Source organism: Sylvia atricapilla, chromosome 10, assembly GCF_009819655.1.
Source record: "Sylvia atricapilla isolate bSylAtr1 chromosome 10, bSylAtr1.pri, whole genome shotgun sequence".
NCBI classification, from domain to species: domain Eukaryota; kingdom Metazoa; phylum Chordata; class Aves; order Passeriformes; family Sylviidae; genus Sylvia; species Sylvia atricapilla.
Window position 1 is genome coordinate 10619661 of NC_089149.1, and position 20727 is coordinate 10640387.

The following is a 20727-nucleotide window of genomic DNA, read 5'->3' on the forward strand; positions in this document are numbered from 1 at the left end:
AGCCCAAAGCAGACTGCCTTTGTTTGCTGGACAATACAAGAGCTTTTGTGGGTAGTGTGATGTGTTCATTGTTTTTCCAGTTTTTGATTTTATTTTCCTTTGGAATATGACTATAACTCAGAGGAAAAGTTTGGATATGCAAGAAATTCAAGGAAGTTTTAAAAGACTAGGTGCAGAAGCCAGTAAAAACTCTGAAGTACTGATTGATTTATAGCTCTTAACCTGGTGCCTGGTCAGTAAATGAGCTAAAAGGACATGAATTCTGGAGTGGCAGGCACGCTTTTTTTTTATTAATTTTTTTTTTTTGCTTGCTTGCTTGGTTGATTTGGGTTTTTGTTTGTTTGTTATTTAATTCCAAAAAAACTTGTCTCCTGCTGAGGAAGCTTGGCTGGCACCCAGATTAGTGCTACTCTAATCTTCAGAGTGACTTTCTCTGTGCAGTGTGAAATGAGGTGATGCTGCAGGAGACAAGATGCAATACCTTTTCCAGGGCAGAATTGCTCTCATTCGAGTCAAACCTTGCATCTGCAGTTAAGTCAACAGTTGAACTCAGGCCTGGGATGTTTCCTTTATGCAGCAAGAGTATGTAATTCTCCTCTGTGGTGCAGGCCATTCAACAGATTGTCAGTCTTTACAGCATAGCATTACAGGCAGAGATATCAGGATCACCAAGATTAAGGCTTTTCCATGAGAAGCCGGCATTTGCAAGAGCTCCCAGGTTCAGGACTTAAGTGCTTCAGCGGATGCCTACTGTGCAAAAGGTCATTCTTCTCTCTCATTTTGGTCTTGGTTTGTTCTTTCTTTGTGTTTTGCAAAGTTCCAGTTAGAGTGGTTCAGCTGTTTTGGAGAAGGAGACTGGAATTGCTTGTTAATAACAAATATAAGTTTAATTGTCCTCCTCAAGTTCCATATTTTAGAGCAAGATCTTGGGCTTTAGAAGGCAAGTGAATGGGGTCCCAGTGATGTTAAGGAGATGCCTTGCATGACATGTATATGGGAGGCTATTTGTGTTGCCAAATTATACATTTCTTCTTTCAAAAAAAGAAGGAAAAAAAAAAAAAAAAAGGACAAGCAGTTTCATTGTGTTCATGTCTGCCAGCTAATCCTCCTGATATTTCCCTGCTGGGATGGGAATATGGAGAGGCTGAACAGGTTTGTCTTAGGTGTTATTGCTCTTAGATGCTTATTGTGGGGCCAGGCTCTATGAAATGGGAGATGTCGATCAAATGGACATGACCACAGCCTGGCAGATAATCTCAGCCACAATTTCAGCGCCCTTTTCCAAGTTTAAAAATGCTTATCTTAACATCTTGCTTCAAAAATTAATATGGGCCACACAGTTCTCTCTTTTCTAGTATATGCATTACCAAAACCCCACCCTTTTATGTTCATGTTAGATGCATCTTTCATAATCTAAGGAAAGCCCCTCTGTAGGCTTGTGTTCTGGCAGAAATGAGAGTTATGCCGCTGGTATTGGTCTGAACAGGAAAGCCTCCGGGGTCATTGGTTCCTCTCCTGGTTTGGCTGCTCAGACCAAACCTGTAAAACCTACAGCAGCAATTGAAGTTCTTAAGGAAAATCCTGTGCAGAACCCTGAGGGAGACTGATAAAAACACAGGTGAGACTGGTGAATGGGAGAAAGAAGAGGAAAGCATGGCTCAGGGCAGGAAATAGGATGGATCCCATTACTAGGAGAATCTCCACAGTGAGGGTTAGGATTAGACTTCTTAGGGATTTTATTTACTGATAATGCCTAACTAAAGTAGATCTCCATACTCCCGACAGTGCTAATGGAGACTGGTCTCCATGCTCACAGTCATAAGAGAACAATCAATCATGCATGAACCTAACAATAATTCTTTGGTGAGCTTCAGGAATTCACTTGACTTCCCCTCATGCATCTGGAATTCCGCATAGGGGCTATTCCTAGAAATTCCTTAGGGTAAAAATCCCTGAAGAGCATGGACTCCAGGGCATGTAGTGATAGGATACGGGCAATGGCTATAAGATGAAGGAGGGTAGGTTTAGATATTAGGAAGAAATTCTTTGCCATATAGTTGGTGAGGCACTGCCCCAGGAAGGCTGTGGACTTGCCATCCCTAGAGGTGTTCAAGGCCAGGCTGGATGGGGCTCTGAGCAGCCTGATCTGCTGGGAGGTTCCCGGCCCACAGCAGAGGGGCTGGAATGAGATGGTCATTAACCATACCATTCTATGACTGATATTTCTGGGTGCTTTGTTAGAGCTCTGATAACTGTGATTAAGACTGAGTAATGAGGTGTGACTCAGTGAAAAGAGCTGACTATGAGAGTTGGCCACTAAGCTCAGTGTTGCTCACCCTCAGCATTTGGATCACTGTAGGCCTTGGCTTGCTCAGCACACAACATGACCATCCCATGCTGGAGGGCAAAAAGGAGTCAGCAGCCTCACAAGCAGTCCAAGCAGTGGAAAGAAACACTAAACCACCATTCATATAGCAAAATAAGTGAAAAATGAAAGCCAAGAACTGCATAAAAGGATGGGGATTTTCCTACCTTCATGGTATGAAGCATGGCTGCCTGGAACCATGGAACAACTTTCATGGGAGAAATCTGCTCCAGCTGGAGCTGCTCCCTGCTTTCATGTCTACTTTACAGGTCTAAATGGATTTGTTATGCTTCATGGGACACCCAAGAAGCAGCCCAGCTCAGCAGCTGGCCTGCTGTGAGTAGGATTGCTTCTCATACAGAGCTTCTGCTGATGGTTTCCAACAACCTGGGGCTCTTGGCTGTCTTCTCCCAGCAATTCCTATTGCTCTGGGAATGAGAGCTCTCACTGAGAGCTTTATCCTGGTCTCTGAGCATCCCTAGGCAAGTGACTAATGCACTTTAGGTGCTTTGGGGGCAGGAAGAAGTCTTCTTTGTGGAAGCTTGGTATTTGGTAGCTCTGTATGGATCATCCTAACTCCTTGTGAAAACCTCCTGACTCCCCTGGGCATGGAGCCCCCTGCCAACCCCCTGGGTTTGTAGTCCCCATTCTGTGGTGTGAGCAGAGCTGGAGAGAACTTCTGTTTTCTTAATGTCTGAAATCTTGAGCTCCTCTATGGGTTTTTTTGTTGTTGTTGTTTGGGGTTTATTAGGAGACCTCCTGGGAAAATGGGCTCTTCTCTTTATCTCTCTTCATTTGGATGCTTGATTCCTGGGAATGCATTTAGAGGGAGAGTCTGAAAAATGCCTTTTGCCTGGCAGTGGTGTTATTGCCTGGAAATGTAAGCCAGTTCCGCTGAGCTATAGCACTTGATTCCTGGAACTGCATGAGGCAGCTCGCAGGGCGTGGAAGCTGCTGCTACCTCACAGATGCAGAGCTTTAGGGAATCATGCAATTGCTTTCATTGCCTGAGCAACCTGGAGCCCTGCATCTATCTGGCTGACGGTCACTCCTTGTGAAACTACAGAAGTGTGGGTATACAGCACTCTCCTCTCTGCTCCTGTGGCTTCTGGTAACACATGGTGGGAGAGGCAGGGAAGAAATTAACCCCACTATGAACCTGATAGGCAGTGCAATCCCTTCTGTGATGCATGTGTGAGAGCAATTCTTGACCATGGTCTACATTTGGCTCATGTCCTAAAGAGCAGGATTTAGATCAATTTTATCTTTATTCTCATAGCTACAGGGATTGTTAATGTCTATAAAATGACCCAGCTGCAGTATTTGACTTGGTGACCTTCACTAACAATTAATTTTAGGGTCTGGCTATACATTAGGGTTGGGGAAAGCTTTTCCTTATTCTTGAAAAAGGTGGGAATGCTTTGTAGAGATGCTAGACTGGAAAAGAGACCTTGAGAGACTGTCTACTTCACTTACCAACACTGATCTAAGCAGCTGAAATGTGTGATGCTTTCTGCTGAGAGAAAGAGGAGGGAGTAGAAGGACCTCACCTGATTCACATGAAGAAAGGCATTTATCCCATGGCATGAGGGCTGTGTTTACCCACGGTGCTTATGCACTGGTGTATGAGGTTCTAATTCATGTTTAGAAGTACTCAAGTTCTCTGTGCATTAGTACTGGCCTAGGAGCTTTGCATAGTGAAACCACCCTGCTGCACCATCCCTGCAAACACTGCCAGGCATCTTTATGTTGTCCTGAGTCTGTGCCCCTGTGGCTCAGGCCAGACAGTGAGAAGTCTTTGGCCTCTGGCTTAGTCTGCTTGTTATAAGGCCCACTAGGATGAGCCGAGCTGGGTGTTTTTGTGCAAAGGCTTTGGAGGCTACCAAGGTGATTTGTTTGGTCATACACAAGTAAGTGGAGGAGACCTGTCCTACTGTACCCATTCTGAGAGGATCCAATGGGGCAGGTTTTTCCTCTCAGTTCATTCATTTAGTCTTGTTGTACTTTCAGTTATGTGAATTCTGCTGTAAGAGCTGAGGTACCCTTTGCAGCCAGCCCAGGGAGACTCTGCACACTCAGCTAGAAAACTCATGCTGACCTGTTTTGAAAGAGTTACTTCTCTTCTCTGACTTCATTTACATGCTGACTGTCAAGTTATGAGAGTAGCATTTGACAGTGCCAATGCTGCTGTTTGTATCAACAGACAATCACCAGCCTGCAGGAGTGTAATTTGACTAACAGCTTATGACATTATTATTCGTATTTGTTTATGGCAAAAGAAATGCAGCAGCAACTCTCCTCTGTGGCATCAGCTCCAAATGTCTGTGGCATCAGCTCAGCCGAGGCCTTTTTGAAAAATTTAGCCATACTCCCCCACATCTTGCTAACTTTACAGTCCCCCATGTCATCTGTGTGCAGTGAACTGAGCTGTTGAGACTAAATGCAATTTGCAGTCAGGCTTCTGTTAACATGGAAATGTACGGCTGCTTTCCTGCAGTATGGATTCTCATGCTGTCTAGCATATGGTAGCATTAAACCCAGTCTGGAGTGCCTCTCGTTACCACACTGTTGAGTGGAGAACCCTGAAAAACAAGTGTGAGAGGAATGTATTTCGGGAACCAGCTCTGCTCCAGCACAGCTTGTCAGGAGCTATCAAAAGGAGACCGTACCTCAAAGACTGGCCCTGACAGCCATCCAAGCAAGTACAGAAAACTGACTTGAACACTGATGCAAAAGCCATGTACTTACCAAGGCAGGTATCGCAAGGAGAAGGGGACAAGGAAAATCAGATGAGCAAGTTCATTATTAACCAGTAAAAAGCTAGAAGCAGTCTTTTCTTCTGCTACCAGTATGGGTGAGATTTTGATTCAGGAAGATAGCCTTGGGTATGAAGCCAGCAGTTATGTAAAGACTTGATATAAATGTAAGCAAAACAAGGAATATATCCATCCATAGAGGGAACAAACAGGTGAGCCTTTTAACCATTAAGTGTTTCACTGCAGCTTTAGTTCACTGTATAGCACATAAACGCAGCTGTGGAATTTCTTCAGTGTTAGCATGTCCCCCATTGTCATGTAAGGTGGTTTAATTTTAATTTTGCTATTTGAGTGATATGAATAATTCAGAGTGTTTTCTCACTGCCGGCTCTGGATGTCCTCAGCTCTTCTTCCCTGAGGCGCTCAGAGCGCTGCCCTTAGTGAAAAGATACAGGCTGCGTCTCAAGGGAATTGGGTTTGAGGCAAGTCATCTGTTGCTGTGGGCCAGCGGGGACATGGCATCTGAGTCATGAGCGCACAGTGCTGCTTATTCATTGTCTTTGGTCAGTCCACCCTGAAGACCATAAGCATCTGTTCTTCTATGTACACCCATGTTGTTGTGACTTGCAAAACCACCAATTTGTTTGGTGCTCTGAGCCTTTGATGCGTGAAGAATCTCAGCTGTGGGCTGTGGCCAGAAGTAAAAGTTATCGAGTGAGTGCATTTGATCTTAACACCTGTTTTTCTTAGACACTTCTCTGAAATTTCTTATGAGTGGAAGTTCTTTCAATGTACACCTGTATCTGGCTGTTGAGAAGAACTGGAGACAGAAGCAGTATCAGTAGCTCCAGGAGTATGATTACAAAAGCCTGGAATCCTGAGATGCAGTAGGGAAAAATGACAGTAGATCAAAGGCTGCTCTTCTGTCTTGGAATCCTAAACACTGGATGTTTGACTCTATAAAAGACTGCAGCATCCCAAAGTGCTTCCCGACAGTATTTTGTTTAAATAAGACTAATGTGCCTGTTGAAATTGCTGCTTCTTTCTTTATTACACTTCTCTATACTTCTTGGTAGAGCTAAGGCATAGGGCACTGTGTATTACCTGGCTTGGACTCTTGTGTTTCGTTGGTTCTCACATCTGCAGTATTGCTTTGTGAATACTTCAGTGTCCTGACACATAATGCTGTGATGATCTAAGATGGGGACAGATATGGGCAAACTTGTGAGAGAAATAGAACAGTCTATTGGCTAATGTAGGTTTTGTTTTTTTTTTCCTTAGAGAATTATTTTAGACAGCAGAAAGACCTGGACGAGAGAGCAGATGAGGTAGACTTTGACCTTTCTCAGTTCCAGATGGCCAGAATATTTCATGTGCACTCACAAGGAGAAACCCTGTACTTTATATGGAGATAAAAAATAGGTGTGCTCATCCCAGCTTTGACCCAGCCTCATCCTTCTGTTATCTTTATCTCAATTAAAAACTTGAGGATTGACCTGGCAGGGTCTCATTTTTGAGCTGTAGGCTACTCCAGTTTCTGCTTTGTGTGGCCAGTGAAAATGAGGGTAATATCCATCATGAGAGCTGAATAGACCAAGATACATCTCATCTCCTCCAGGAGGTGACTAATCCAAACTTAATCCGGGAAGATAAAATGCATTTTAAGGAAGTATCTTAGCATAAGTCTAAAATCTGAAAAACATGATGAAATTCAAAAATAAACTTGTGTGTTTATGTGCTTATATGAATAGGGGTAGGAATGGGAGTATTTCCAAGTAACTTCCTATTTCAGATTCTTAAATTTCTTTCTGAGAAACCCAGATGTCATTTTTTTTCATGACTGTGAGTGGTTAGTTTGTCCTCAGTAGCGGGAGGAGAAGCAGCTATTGCTTGTCATGTTTATCCTAAATGTGACAACAGACAATCCCTGAGTGTGTAACTCTCTCTTCTCCTCCTCCACATAGCATACTCACTTAGTTGCTTCAATGATATCCGACTGGGCACCATCCCAATTATTTGCCTTTCTGGTAATCACCCATATTTCCATAAAAAAAGTAATAGTTTTGGTTTTGCAAAGTAAAAAACTGAGCAGACGCTCTATCTATGCATCTGGAAGGGAAAGAAGGGAAGATTCTTTTCTGGGGAGGCATTTTCTTTGGGTTTAATCTGTATCCTCTAGTTCCCTCACCAGAGACCTTATGCTGTGCTACATTCCTCTCTGCTCCTGTGCTTTGGTGCCCTCATGACAAGGATAGACAAGATCTATGAGATTCTGCACAAAGCTCTGTTGGCACTGATGCCGCTGTCTGCTGGGGAATACCTGCAGCACTCAAACCTCAAATGCTTGTGGATTCAGTCTGGCAGGATTCATTTCAGATGACTTAGGTCTGCCCAGATGCTATCCCTGTCTTGAAAAACAAGAGGTCTGGTTTGTATGTGTTATGTCCTCGTGGATTCTGACAGAGACCTCCTCTGTCGTGTCCCTGCTTGTGGTCTGAACACTTCTGATGACCAAAAGTCCTTGGGTTTTGTGTTCCTTTTCCACCAGTGTCCTCAGGTTATGTGGAAGCACTGTTTGGGGCCATCTCTCCAAAAGGAAGTTCTCCTTTTGTTCATGTGTGCAACAGGAATGCTGCATATGTGGCTGTACGTGACTCGTGACTCAGGTTTTGATTGACTCAGATAAGTTTCCCACCAGTTTTCCACCTTCACAGTGATTCTCTCCTTTTACCTTAATGATCTTTTGCTACTTTTTCTCATCTGGTTTCAATCCTCACCCACTGCTGCAGCTTTACCTGTACTGTTTCTAGTTCTGATTTCTGGGGAACCTTTACAGAAAGAAGAACAACACAGTTTCAGCAGTAGAAATAGATAAAATTCTTTACGGTTTCTGCAAACTGTAGTGAAGTGTCAAGATGTTTGTACAGTGGAAGCTGTATGAAGGGCCAAGATGGACAGGTGATGCATCTTGGGCATTTTGAGAGTGCTGGTGAAATAAAAAGGGTGAAGTTGAAGGCATATTTTTGGAGATTCATGGACCATAGATAACAATGCTGCCATGGGGTTGATTAAAGAGCACCTTAGTTTACCTGTTTAGTTTAGCTGTTAGTTTATCTGTAATGATTTAAAAGGAAAAAAAAAAAGTTTTAAAAAAATGCAAGTAGTTGTGACCAGAAGGCCATTGTGAATTGAGAGCCAATTTTTGATAGCCTTCATCTCATCCTCTGATGCTATGCACAGTAATTCACAATAATTTCTTAGAAACTTGCTGAGGAAAAAGGGTTGTGATTATTTATGCTTGATGGGATTTGCCTTTGTTATTCTGGGGACAAATATCAAGATTTTGGGAACTTAGTAGCAAGTGAAGCCATTGGTTCTCTGATGGGACTTCAAAAGTTGAATTGTAATACTGTAAAATATTTATCCTTGACATTCCTTGCTTGGTCAGTTTAGATTCCCTTGGCCAAACTTGGGATTAAGAAAATGAATTACCCAGAGATATTTACTCGTTCATAGCACGTGAAATGCTCTAATCACAGGCAATTTTTGAATGGTCAAAATAAGAACTTCTCACTTCTGTGCAGCATGGTCTGTTTACAGAGTAATGAAAGGAAAGATGTCTCCATAGTAACCTGTAAAACAGGCAAGTCTACTTCTCCCACTTCAATACAGCCTTCAGTAAACAGATTCTACATCTGGTTCATAAAAAAAAGCAAAGAGAATAAACCACACTTTTGGATTATGTGACTTCCATTACTACTGAATAGCTTCTGGTTTCAAGATCTGTTCCTCTGCTTCCCCCCTTTGTTACTATTAAAATGATCCATGAAAGCCAATAAATTTAAAAATGTGAGTTGCTGTTCCATCCAGGGGTCTCTACCTGGGGGGTTCTTCTTCAGGTGGAGAGACAGGGCATTCTGAATAGCCTTTAAAAGTGTAAACAGATAATGTGAAGAGAAAACATTTCTACTGACTGTAGATAGGGCCAAAAGTCTTAAGCTTACCTTGAGACAGAAATTGTGATAAAAAAGCCTAGATATGCATTGGTATTTTTGAGAGTAAGAGGAGTTAATGGATTTCTGGCAAGGCTATATCATTTTCCTTGCTTGAGATCTAAAAAAGAATAAACAAAACAAATACACGCTTCACCTGCCAAAAAATCCCAAAACCCAACTCCCCAAAAACCACACCAGAAATTCTTTAAGTGGAAATAACCATGCCCTGAGACACTGGGCATATGGTATCAGTGACTTTTTGAGTTCCCATTCAGCACTGCACTCTATATTACATTTCCTAGGGGCTCTCCTAGGAAGCAGGTATGTTTTTTCTGGGCAGAGAAAACGAAAGCCGCCTGCTGGTTTTTGTTGCTGCTTCTGGCAGACAGATGTGTGTGAACCTCTCCTGTTGGAAGGGCATTTACCGGGTGACAGAAGTGAGGTCTGGCACATGAAAGTAAAAAAGGATGGTTGAAGGAGTGACTTCAAACATCACTGCTTTGAAGTTCAACTTTCACTTGGGGTAGAGGAGCCAATGAAACCAATGGTGCACTGCTTAGAGGTTGCTGTGTGGCACTGGCATCTGAATGAGGATAGAGACTGGAGAGACACAGGCACCAGGCTCTAGAAAAGGGATGAAAGGTAGGGCTTGCTCTACAGGATGTCCCAATCCATTCCTTGTACTGGTGTCTATACTCTTTTGTGTCTTTGTTTCAGTGCACTATGACCAAGTCCTCAAATTTCATGTGTGGGTCTGGAGAGATGACTTGTAGGAGCTCTAAATCCAGCTGGTTTTCAGATTTTATTGGTCTGAGGAAGGTACCCCTAGGGATACAGAGGGGACAAGCTTCTGGGACTCTCTCTTTCAGCTGAGCTGGTCTGATTTCCTTTTGGTATTTTTCAAGATGGCAGATGAAAATGGAAATTACAGATTGCTGGAAAATAATTCCAGTTACTATTTATTTTTTTAAGATTTCAGGAAGAGTTTTATTCTGATTTAAGATGACAAATTATGCAGGGGCCAAACATCTGTGAATCCTTATGATATCTGAGGATGATTCTTGACTGTGAGGCTTGGATAACATGTCTTCCTCTTTCCCTGGAACTGTTCTTATAAAACTGTAGATGTGGTGCTTAGGGCCATGGTTTAGAGGTGGATTTGGCAGTGTTAGGTCCAAGGTTGGACTCAGTGGTCTCAGAGGTCCTTTCCAACCTGAATGATTCTATGATTCCTTTTACTCCATGACTTTCCCCCCCCCCTTCCACCGGTAATATGCACATCCATTTTTGCTGCTCCCAATACCTCCTATTGCCAACTGTAATCCTGCATTAATCAATAATATCACAGCTTCCTTAGTTGCTGCCATCTGTTTTCTCGATAAAGGCTGTCCTTAAAACAATTCAACTTGTGGCGGAGCACTTGCAGGGTGTGGCGTGTGTGGGATCGGATGGGGACTGGGAGCCAGCGGGCGGGCTGGGGACACGCATCCCGGGAGGACGGGTGTTCTCGGGGAGCACCTCCTGGCGTCGCTGCCCAGTCCCTGGGAGCCGGGAGGGTTTGTGTCGCGGCACCGGCGTGTCCCCGGGAGATGCTGTCGGTGCTGTCGGTGTTCGTCTGCTGCCACCTCCCGTCCGAAGGGCGATGAGGAGCGGGGAGGGACCGCGGGCATCGCCCGGCGCTGCTGCGCGGGGCCTGGGCGAGCAGATGGGGAACCACCTCCAGCCTTCAGGCATGGGATTCCCATCTCCTTGAGATTCTGGTAGTGGTGCCTATGCCTGCAAGGGCAGCCAGGATCTCAGCCGTCCTGGGTGCTACTGCTGACTGCTGACCTGTCTCACTGCATTTTCTCCTGTCTCCAGTGTGCAATGGCCTCACTTCTTTCCACAGTTTGTTCTTTCTGGGTGTCTTGGCCACTCAGATCCCCCACCCAAAGAAAGACCAACAATACCAACAGCTTGGAGGCACGCAGCCAGCAGCAATATCAGGAGGTGAGCAGGCTGCTTCCCTCTGGTAGAGCAGCAGTGGGGAGCAGGGGCAGGACTCCTCTCCCTTTTCTCCCTCATTGCAGTTCATAGCAGCTCCCAGCTCCACTGGCCTTCCCAGTCAGCTCTGGAATGCTTGGCTGGGGCCTGGACACCAGAGCAGGGTGTGCCACACTCCTGTGCCAGAGCTGCTTGCTGGCAGCCAGGCTCTGGCCAGGCGGCTGTCCTGCTGCTGGCCAGCCCACAGTGACTCGCTAGCACTGGCCACTAGTAGTGGCTTTTAAATTTGGATCCCTGTGCCTCCTCTCTGTTTTGGGAGGAGGGCAAGGACTATTCTTTGTCCCTGCTTGCTTTTACTTCTTTGGCTTGTTCTCTAATAGCTATTGCAGCTTCCCCGCTGCCTGCGGTGACTACAAATTTGAGCTGAATTAATCCCAGACAGAGGCTCAATCTGAGGAAAACTTTCCTTCCAAAATGTTCAGTCTGAAAAGAGATGAAAGCAGGATGGGCTGGCCACCCTACCTTCCCCATGTTGGTCTCATCCTGGGCAAAGGTTTGTTCTCTCCCTTCTAGCAGGACTGAGAGGCTCTTGGTGCTGTGCTGGGCACTGACCAGGCACACATGGAAGGGAGAGTCTGTCTGCCAGACCTCAGTGAGCAGACAAACAGAGAGCAGCAGAGTGGCTGGCACTCACAGGTTTTCCTTGCCACCCTGGAAGCAGCCCTTGGTTGCAGCAGAGGTGTTGCTTCTCTTTCCCCAGCTGGCCCAGCCTGCTGGCGCTGCTCAGACCCTCAGCCTGTCCTTGTGCAACCCTGTTCTGGCCAGGTCTCATCCTGCTTACTTATCCCTCTCCATGGCTCCTAGAAGCATCAAGATTTCAGCTTTGGTTTCTCCCTGCTTCCTTTCTCAAGGAGTCTTATTTCATGGCGTCCTGCCCTTTTGTGCTGAGGTTTGTTTTCCGGCTGCCTGGCTGAGGTCAGCATCTGTTCCCACAGTCCCTGCCCAAGGGGCTCTCTGATACCTGATAATGGAGTTGCAGGCCACAGACCCTCTCTGACAATAGCAGGGTGTTACATCCCAAGCAGCCACTCCTAAATCAAACATAAGGAAACAAATTGCTGCCACCTTCTTCTCTGGGTCCATGTATGCAAGTAATTGCCATAAAGAAAGAGGTACAGATACCCTAACAGGTAAAAATCCTCTGAGCTGTTTTCCTGTGGGGTCTTTGGAGTTATGGAGTCTTGGGGCTTCTTCTCTCTTTTTTTATTTTGGGGGGTTTTTTTTTGGTTGGTTGTGTTTGTTTGTTTGTTTGTTTGTTTTGTTTTGTTTTTTGGAGGTTTTTTTGTTGGTTGGGGTTGTTGTTATTGTTGTCGTTGTTTTACCTTGGAGCCCCCAGTGCTGTCATATTTCAAAAGAGGCTGAAATGCCAGAGCAAAAGCACAGAAAGCCCCTGCATCCCCCTGCCACAGTGCTGTGTGGAGCACATTGCTGTGCCATGCAACAGGCCTTTTCTTTGGAATTCATAGATAATTGCTAGTCCTGTCAGGGGCCATTCATTTTAGTAGTGTAAAATTCACTATGGTTTTATTTCAAGCTTGAGAAACCACTTTGTCAGACTGGGCAAATTTTACCAAACGAGTATGCGGGCTGTGGGCACAGCTGGAGTTCAACAGAAAGAGCCCAGTTCCACAAATACCAAAGGTTCTCTGACTTGGTTTGAAACAGGGACACAAAGTAAATGAGGGAAGGAAGGGCTGGGGAAGTGGGGAGAAAGGAAGGGGTGAAAACTTCCTCCTTTCTGATCAAATTGTTTTCACCTCTTTATTCCAAAGAGAGGTTTTCTGACATATGGGGTTTTAAATGTTTGTTTGCTCTGCCTGCTTGGTTGTTTATTGCTCTGAGAGTCTGTGCTGCCTTTGCTGGCATGCTCAGTCTTTCAGGGAATACGACAGAGTGTAAGGCTGTTTACTTATTTCTACTAGCACTTATTTAGCAGTGAAGTTGTTTTTCTGATCCAGGTTTTGCAGGAACTAGAAACTGTTGCAGGAATGTGGTGGTTGCAGGGATCTTCAGGGAGAACTATTTCTTCCTCTAGGCAGTATAACTTCCATTTTATGCTTTGCTATCACTGGTGTATTTGGCTCATTGGTAGAGGGGGAAAGTTATTTTATTCCTGAGTTTTTTCCACATGGAGAAACAAAGGACTTTGCAGAGAAGGGGAGGGAGAAGCAAGGTGAGGGAGGTGTTTGTCAAAAGGCCATTCAGAGTATCTATGGGAGAGCCAAAGTTAGACAGGAGTTTGCTGTGTCCCTTACCCCTGCTCTGTGAACATCCACCCCACATGTACCCTCCATCAGCTTCTCTTTTCTGACCTGGCCCAAGTGAAGGCAGGCTCTGTACTGTCCCAGGGCTGCTTCCAGGGGTGCAGCACAGCTGTGTGCCATTGAGGACCTGAGGAGTTAATAGAGGAGCCTGGCCTTTGCCATCAGCTTTGGGCTAGCTCCACTGGAAACTTGCACTCCTAGACAAGCTGACTTCTGTTCTAGTAGAAGTTCATGACCCGTACTAAGTTTCATATTCCTTTGGCCACATCTCCATAGGGATGCAATCATTTCTCAAGGGCTGTGAGGTGGATGCATCTTTTTCTTCATCCTCTTAACTGCAGTGTTGGGAAGGAGCTGAAGCAGCTTTGCTGCTGAGCCTATTGTACTACACCTGCAGACTAAACAGCCATCTCTGTACAGCTTCAGGCTCGTCCACTGACCCAACATGAAGAAGTCTGCTTTTCCTTCAGAGTGACCTGGTATTTTCTGTTTTTCTACACAGGAAGAATGCATGACACTTCATTTTATTAAAGTCAGAAAGGAGGCTGTTGGCCACATTTCTCAACATCCTCATTGGTACTGCCTGTGGGGCTCTCTGCTTGCTGTCTGGATTAGCAATATCCTTCTGACCCAGGATTTTTCCAGGTAGTAATCTGAGAGTTTAGATGTGCTGTCTAAACAGCAGAAAATCATCTGCAATTAGTCTGAAAAAAACTGTTCTTTTTACCTATTTCTTTTTTGTCATTTAAGGATTCTAAACCCCAGATCTTCCATAACTGTCTTTCAGGGAGGCAAAGACTACTTGCTAGGTACTGGAATGTGTCCTTTATATTTGATATTAACTAATGGGGACGAAATTGCTCTTGGCTCTTGATATTACTGAGTGTTCCCTTTGGGGGCTGGATTCCTTCCCAGCAAATGGTAGCAGCCACCAGCAAAGGTGAGTTTGACATTGCTGCAAACTGTCCCTAAAGCAACCCATGCAACTGTGCCAGCACTAACTCCCTTTGTTCGGATTATTTATTGAAGGTGAACTCCTTGAGCATACAGAGCACAGAACACTTTGTGAGTACAGAAAAAAACCCAGAGATGTGCTGGAGGAAAAGTTCTCAGGGTTAAAACCATGTCAGGCACTGCATAGTCTGCAGGCTGCTACCGCCAACCACTTTTAGCTACTTGGTTCCAGGCAAGGGGCAGTTCTGAATTCCCTGGTTCTGAAAGCCTGTCTTTTCCAGTAACTGAGGGAAGAATTACTGTTGTTTAGGGTTTAGGAAGCAGGGAGAGGGAACTGGCAGGCCCTCTGTGCCTTGCTATTCCTATCTATAAATTGTGGGTGACAATATTTTACCTTCTTCAGAGGGACATTTCCAAGCTAATGAACAGAAAGTGCTCAGGAACCCTCCAGCACAGTGATCTGCCCAATAGCTTTTAGATGTGCCCTACCTAAGCAACAAAGAGTGACAAAGGGCATAAACACTTTGTCTCTAAAGTGCTAACTGCTCCCTGCAGCCTCCCACTGTCTGTGGGCAGTGCTGCTGTTGTGTTGGGTGCCTTCTCCTCCCTCTCTTCCAGGTTGCACAGAAGCTGCCTGCAATTCTGCTGGCAGAACTGCTTTTTTAGCCAAATGAGAGAGTTCCTGTGTTTCAGCATCACCATTAACTCAGAGAAAGTTTGGCTAATGAGCCATGGTGCCTGCAGGCCCCTGAGGGCCAACATGCTTCTGCAAGCCCCAGAATGGCACCACGCCTGCTACTTCCAGCCTCTTGCCTGAATGCTGACATTTTTTATGGCATTGCCATTATGCTCTCTGCTGGCTCTAGATACTCAGAACTAACTCCGTTACTGCATAAATATCCAGAAAAACAGATATGACTAAGACTGGGAGCAGAATACAACTGTGAAGACTTTCAGCAGTGTTAACTTGCCCTCATTGCTATTGTATGAGAAACCTGCCACTTCTGCTGTCTCTTCTTTGACATCTTCCTGGGATTTGTGCTGCTGAGAGGCTTCTCTGATCTCTTCCACTAAATGACACAACCTAGAGCGAACTTAGCAGAAAAGGGTTTCTGAGTTTTAAAACCAGAATAATCTTTGGGAAAGGAATGACTTAGATCTCTGATGGTCCAAAAGCCCTGACAACTGGGGCATGCAGGAGAAACCCAGTTGTTCAAATAGTGGAAACATGAAGAGAAAAGTGTTAGTATCAATCTTAGGTTAATTGGAAAATATTCAAAGGACTTTGTTTTGCTTAATTTTGAGGTTAGAACTTCCCTGGGGTTCTATGAAAAGAATGCAACGCTGGCAGCTCCTTTGAAATATGTAGGAGTGAGCTGCAAAGCAAAGAAGTTTTTAGAGGAGATGGCTCCTCCTGGCTGGCTGGACAGCAGGAAAATGAAGATGAGAATGTTATGCAGTTGCTCTTGCTTCAAGAGCAATCTGTGGTGTAGCATAAGTGCATAGATATGAAGACATAATTTCAAAAGCAGATCCTCAGTTCGTGTTGATACCCAACATCAAAGATGAGGTTTCCCAGCTCCAAGCTCTTTCTGAATGCACACATGGCCCATGGGAAGCACCAGACACATCAGTTGTGTTGTGATTCCAATGGAATGTCACAAACACCACACTGGCAGCATCAGTGGTAAGATGTGTATTGCTCTGCAGTAAAAGACCAGGTTTTTGGATTAACTGTATATCCTTGTTAAGGCTACCTCCTTTTTTATTATTTTTTGTTTTCTTTTTTTGCTTAAACATATGGTGTTTCAGGGTAGGGACTGTCTTAGCTTATGTTTTTGGAGTATTCTGCAGAACAGGAACCTGCCCATGGTACTGGGGACTCTTGGCACTGTTGGTTGTAACCTATGGGCATGGGAGAGTGGGGAGACTCACCCAGCAAGTCTGGAGCCTGCAGAGCCAGTTCAGCTCAGGGAGTCACACAGGGGAGCCTCTGAGGCTTCATGCACTGAGAAGGGTGTGATAGAGCAGCCACCTTCTCTGTCCTTTTTTCCCTGTGCCAGGGTAATTCCAGCTGGGCACTCTGCTATACCATCTGCAGTAGGGCAGCACAAGTAGATGGAGACTTGCCATCATACTGGTTAAGAAGAAGTTTAAGAGCAGCTGTTTAGCCAGGGAAAAGTTGTAGGAGCCTATTCAGACGGGGGGCAGATTTGCTTTCCTAACCTACTTTTGAAGAAAAGGATTGTGAGGCTCTCCTCTACTGTATTGCCTCGGAAGCATTTCAAGCCTTAGAGAACCTGAAGACTGGTAACCACGTTCAGGGTGTGGTGTCTAACCACATACCCAGATTCAAGATGGTGGTGGTGCAGTGATGGAAGGAGGGCCCCAAAATAGGAAACAGTGCCTAGGAAGTGAGCACACCACCAGCCTGATCAGGACCTGCAGCAGACCACTTAGAAGAGAGAATCCTACAGGATTCTTACAAAGAGAAGTGTTTCTCAACCCTTTTGTCCTGTGTGCTAGTTCTGCTGATTGAAGAATCACTTCTATTGATTGAAGAACTCTTCCTTCTAGCAGTTTAAATCACAGAATAAAGGAAAGTGGGTGTCAGGCCTTTCTTGGGTTTTTGTTTCTTCCCTGTTTTGAAGGCTGAAATGAGTTGTTCTAGTTTGGTCAACTCTGTAAGTCATGCCACCAAAATCTGCTTAGTTCCCCTTCTGCCAGAAGTGGGGACCTCTGTTCCACCCCTGGAAAGGTACCCAGTCCTGGGCTGCAGACATTCAAGGAAGCAATCTGTCACTTCACTCGTGTTGAGCCTTCCTATCCAACCCCAAGGTAATGATGCAGGTTTTGTTTTTCTCCTGAATTTGTCTGGCTGGTTCAGGCTTCTAGCTCTCCCTTTTTCCTCTGAATTTTACCCATGGCTTTAAGTGCAGTGTAGTAAAATTACTTTTCCATACTGAGGGAACCAGACAGTACTTTTAGACTATCGTGAAGCTGTTCATTGACCTTCTCTTATTGCTCCTGGAGTGCTTAGAAGGCTCTGGGAATACTCATAATTAGTGTTGTGTAATGGTCACAGTGCACTCCAAGAGTCAACAATATGTTGTAAAAATGCCAAAAGCCAACACCCATGTGGACTGGCCCCTTCTGGCCAACAAAAAAGTAACCTCTGGAGAATTTTAACCTCATGCTGACTGCTATTACCATTACTTTCTCCTGTGTCATCATCAATCAGCTTTCAGCTTAGGTTGAAATGCAGTTGAAGACAGCATAAATTATAGAAGAGAAAATTCTAAAGGAGATGCCTTATACCCGTTATACATTATCTATAATTATAGACTGGGCATTATATTAGACTGAGTACAATTTTATGTTAATAGAGAGTAGTATCCCTTCTTTAGGAAGATAACTGATTCACTAATGGAATGAATTGTCATATACAGCCAATAAAAGCATAGTTGGAATTTTTAAAATGTATTTCAACTCTGCAGTGTGCAGGATCTGAACTTCTAGCTTTGTTGTTTCCTGTTAAAACTGAAGTAGATGAGCTGCTTGGGAAATCTTGATGATCCAAAACAATACAGAGGAAAGGTGTTCCTACCCTTTGATGGAAGCATGGTCCAGAAGGAGTCAAAATCAATGTAAGCTACAGTTTCAGCCAGAGCTTGGAATGATGGTGTGTAGCAGCAAAGCAGGATGGAGAAATGCTGCTACTTTCTTAAAGAGTCTCCCTTCAGAAGCCTCTCAGAGCAGGCCACAGGAACAGCCATTTCAAGTCCGTGCACACAAACACACCACAGATAGCTCAGCAGAGGAAAGATAGGAAGGTCCTCCTGTATGATATGTCCCAGCAGAGGTTTATTCCAACATGCCAAAGGGATCAGGGACAAAAGACACCACACCACGTGGTGCTCAGTGGTTAAGTAGGGGTCAGGAACCAATGGTCTGAGGGCACAGGGATGGTACAAAGGGCAAGGCAAAGGGCAGCAAGCTATAGAGGGGATGATGGATGAACAGTTGGGCGGGGCAGGGTTAAATGTCCAATGAGGGAAGCAATCTGAGGTAGATTGGCAGTAGTTCTTCAGGGCACCATGGGGGAAGTCCTCTCTTTCAGCCCAGGCAGGGAAACTCTGTGGTAAATCTTTCCAGGGCAAAGTCTGGAAGATTCCCTGAGGGGATTTTAGGGTTCCTTCAATGCTCGTTAACAAAACGTGTTGAAAACTTCCATTACATAAATGTCCATGATCAGTTTTGCAAAAGAGAGACGTGAGTCAAAGCCAAGCACGTTTTCTGTGCCTTGGAAATGAGTTGCCTCCAGTGAGCCTTCCTAGGAAGTTCAGGCTGTTTACCATATGGAAGTTACTATGGCCTTATCTTTGTGTTGCTACATCTGTGGTCAGGAACCTGTCCAGCTGTACCAGTGCAGTTGTTCTGAGCTGCTCTTTGCCTGAAACCTGGGTGAGTTCATCTTGTGTTCATCCCCACAGCACTGAACTGGCCGGTGTGCGCTGCTCCTGCGCACCGTGTCTCGTTTGGCTCCTTGCTGAATGCGAGCCTTGGTTTATCTGGGTATGCACAAAAGGATAAATGACTATGAGACCTGAAAATGTAGTGGGAAGATGAATGGTTAAACTGGTATTTATTCTGGTTTTCCTGATTACTTTCTCTTGTTTAAATGAAATCTGTCTTGGTCTGGACTTGGGTCTGATGTTTAATATTAGAGTTGCCAAAAGTAGCATACAGGTTTGGATGATATTCTGGACAAACTTCCAGAGGTCCAGGTGTATTTAAAGACTTAGAAGCTTGTATTTCTGTTGCCTGAGTCTTTTACAAACTCTTGAATAACCTTCGCCAGAGTATTCAACCTTTCTGAACTTGGAGAACAGCACCAGTCTCCTATGAGATGAGTGGTGCAGGTTGAGATTCAGCTAATATTTGTTGAAGAGTAGGAGTCCTTTAGAGGCATGAGAGGCTTAGCTAATATTTGCAGAACACTTTGAGGTCTTGGGATAGATACTGTTACCAAAGGATGAAGTGGTATTCACATGTTCTGTCATGTCTGTGTTGTTTACAAATAGAATAGAATGATGTTTTGAAGGTCAGGGACCTTGAGAACAATAGTGGGTTTGAAGCACTCATTTATTTTTACCAAGTTCAGATGCCTGGCATACACTAGCATTTCATTTATATAAAGGATCTGATCAAACATTTTGGTTGTTTAGAGGAGTTGTTTTGCTTGTTTTCAGGCTGTTGAAATGTCAGATGGCAAAAACAAGCAAGAGCTCCAGATGGAACAACTGGACGAGAAACATGACAAAGATGGTAATGGGAAAGCTTCAGATTCACACTTGATTAGGAGTCAGGATTGGGAGTCCCCACCTGTGGCTTCCAAACCCACTCTCTGTGCAAACTCTTGTGCAAAGCAGCATCCCATGAGGAAGTTCTTCATTATTATGGTAAGCAAAGCCAGTTACAGTTAATTTTCACTGTTCATTAGTCCATCCATGCTGGGAATTGTTTGGGAGCTGCAATTTCATCTGGAATACTCAGCTTTTATATCGCCAAGAAAATCATAAGCACTCTGCTTTAATGACCCCAGTTTTGAATTGGAGTTTCATGACTTCCATTAATAGGGCGACTAAATGCCCAGTAGTTTGATCTCATTCACTGGCAGTCATGCTGTCATTTGCACCAGCAGATCAATCTCTGTCTTCCTAACTTCTACTGAGGATATAGACTAAATCTGTGTTAGAGTAATATTGGAAGATGTGTGATATAATAAATGCTATAAAACCCCTGGTCATAGATGGAGAAGTAAAAGCTGGGGAAAAAAAAAAAAAAAAGTCTATCTAATCAGAGAGCTCATTTAACACAAAAAATTTGTCTAACTTCCTCTAGTCTACGGCCAGCTTTCTTGAAGACAAAGGGAGGCGTGATTTGTACTGGCAAAGCTAACCCTGATTTAAAATCAGAGTAAACATTTGGTGCAAATTGCAGCTTTTGTTTGTTTACACTTGAAGCTGTGCTAGTCACTGAGGGCTGGAGTTACAGCAAATTCCTAACGTATGCTGCCATCTAATTTTTAATATTGGTGGTGGCTTATTCCCTAATGTTTTGGAAGCAGAGTACAGAACAGGAGACTGAAATCACCTTGCAATGACCAACTGAAACAACTTCTTTGGTAGCGGAGAATGTAATATGGGAATGTACAAGGATGGCATTAGGATGTGCTTGGTCAATCACTGCTGTTTCTTTTGTCAAACAATCGTTTTAAGGACTCAATTCTAAGTGCTTTAAACTCTTTCTACCTTCACTGAGACAGAAGCTGCTGAGCATTTTGCATG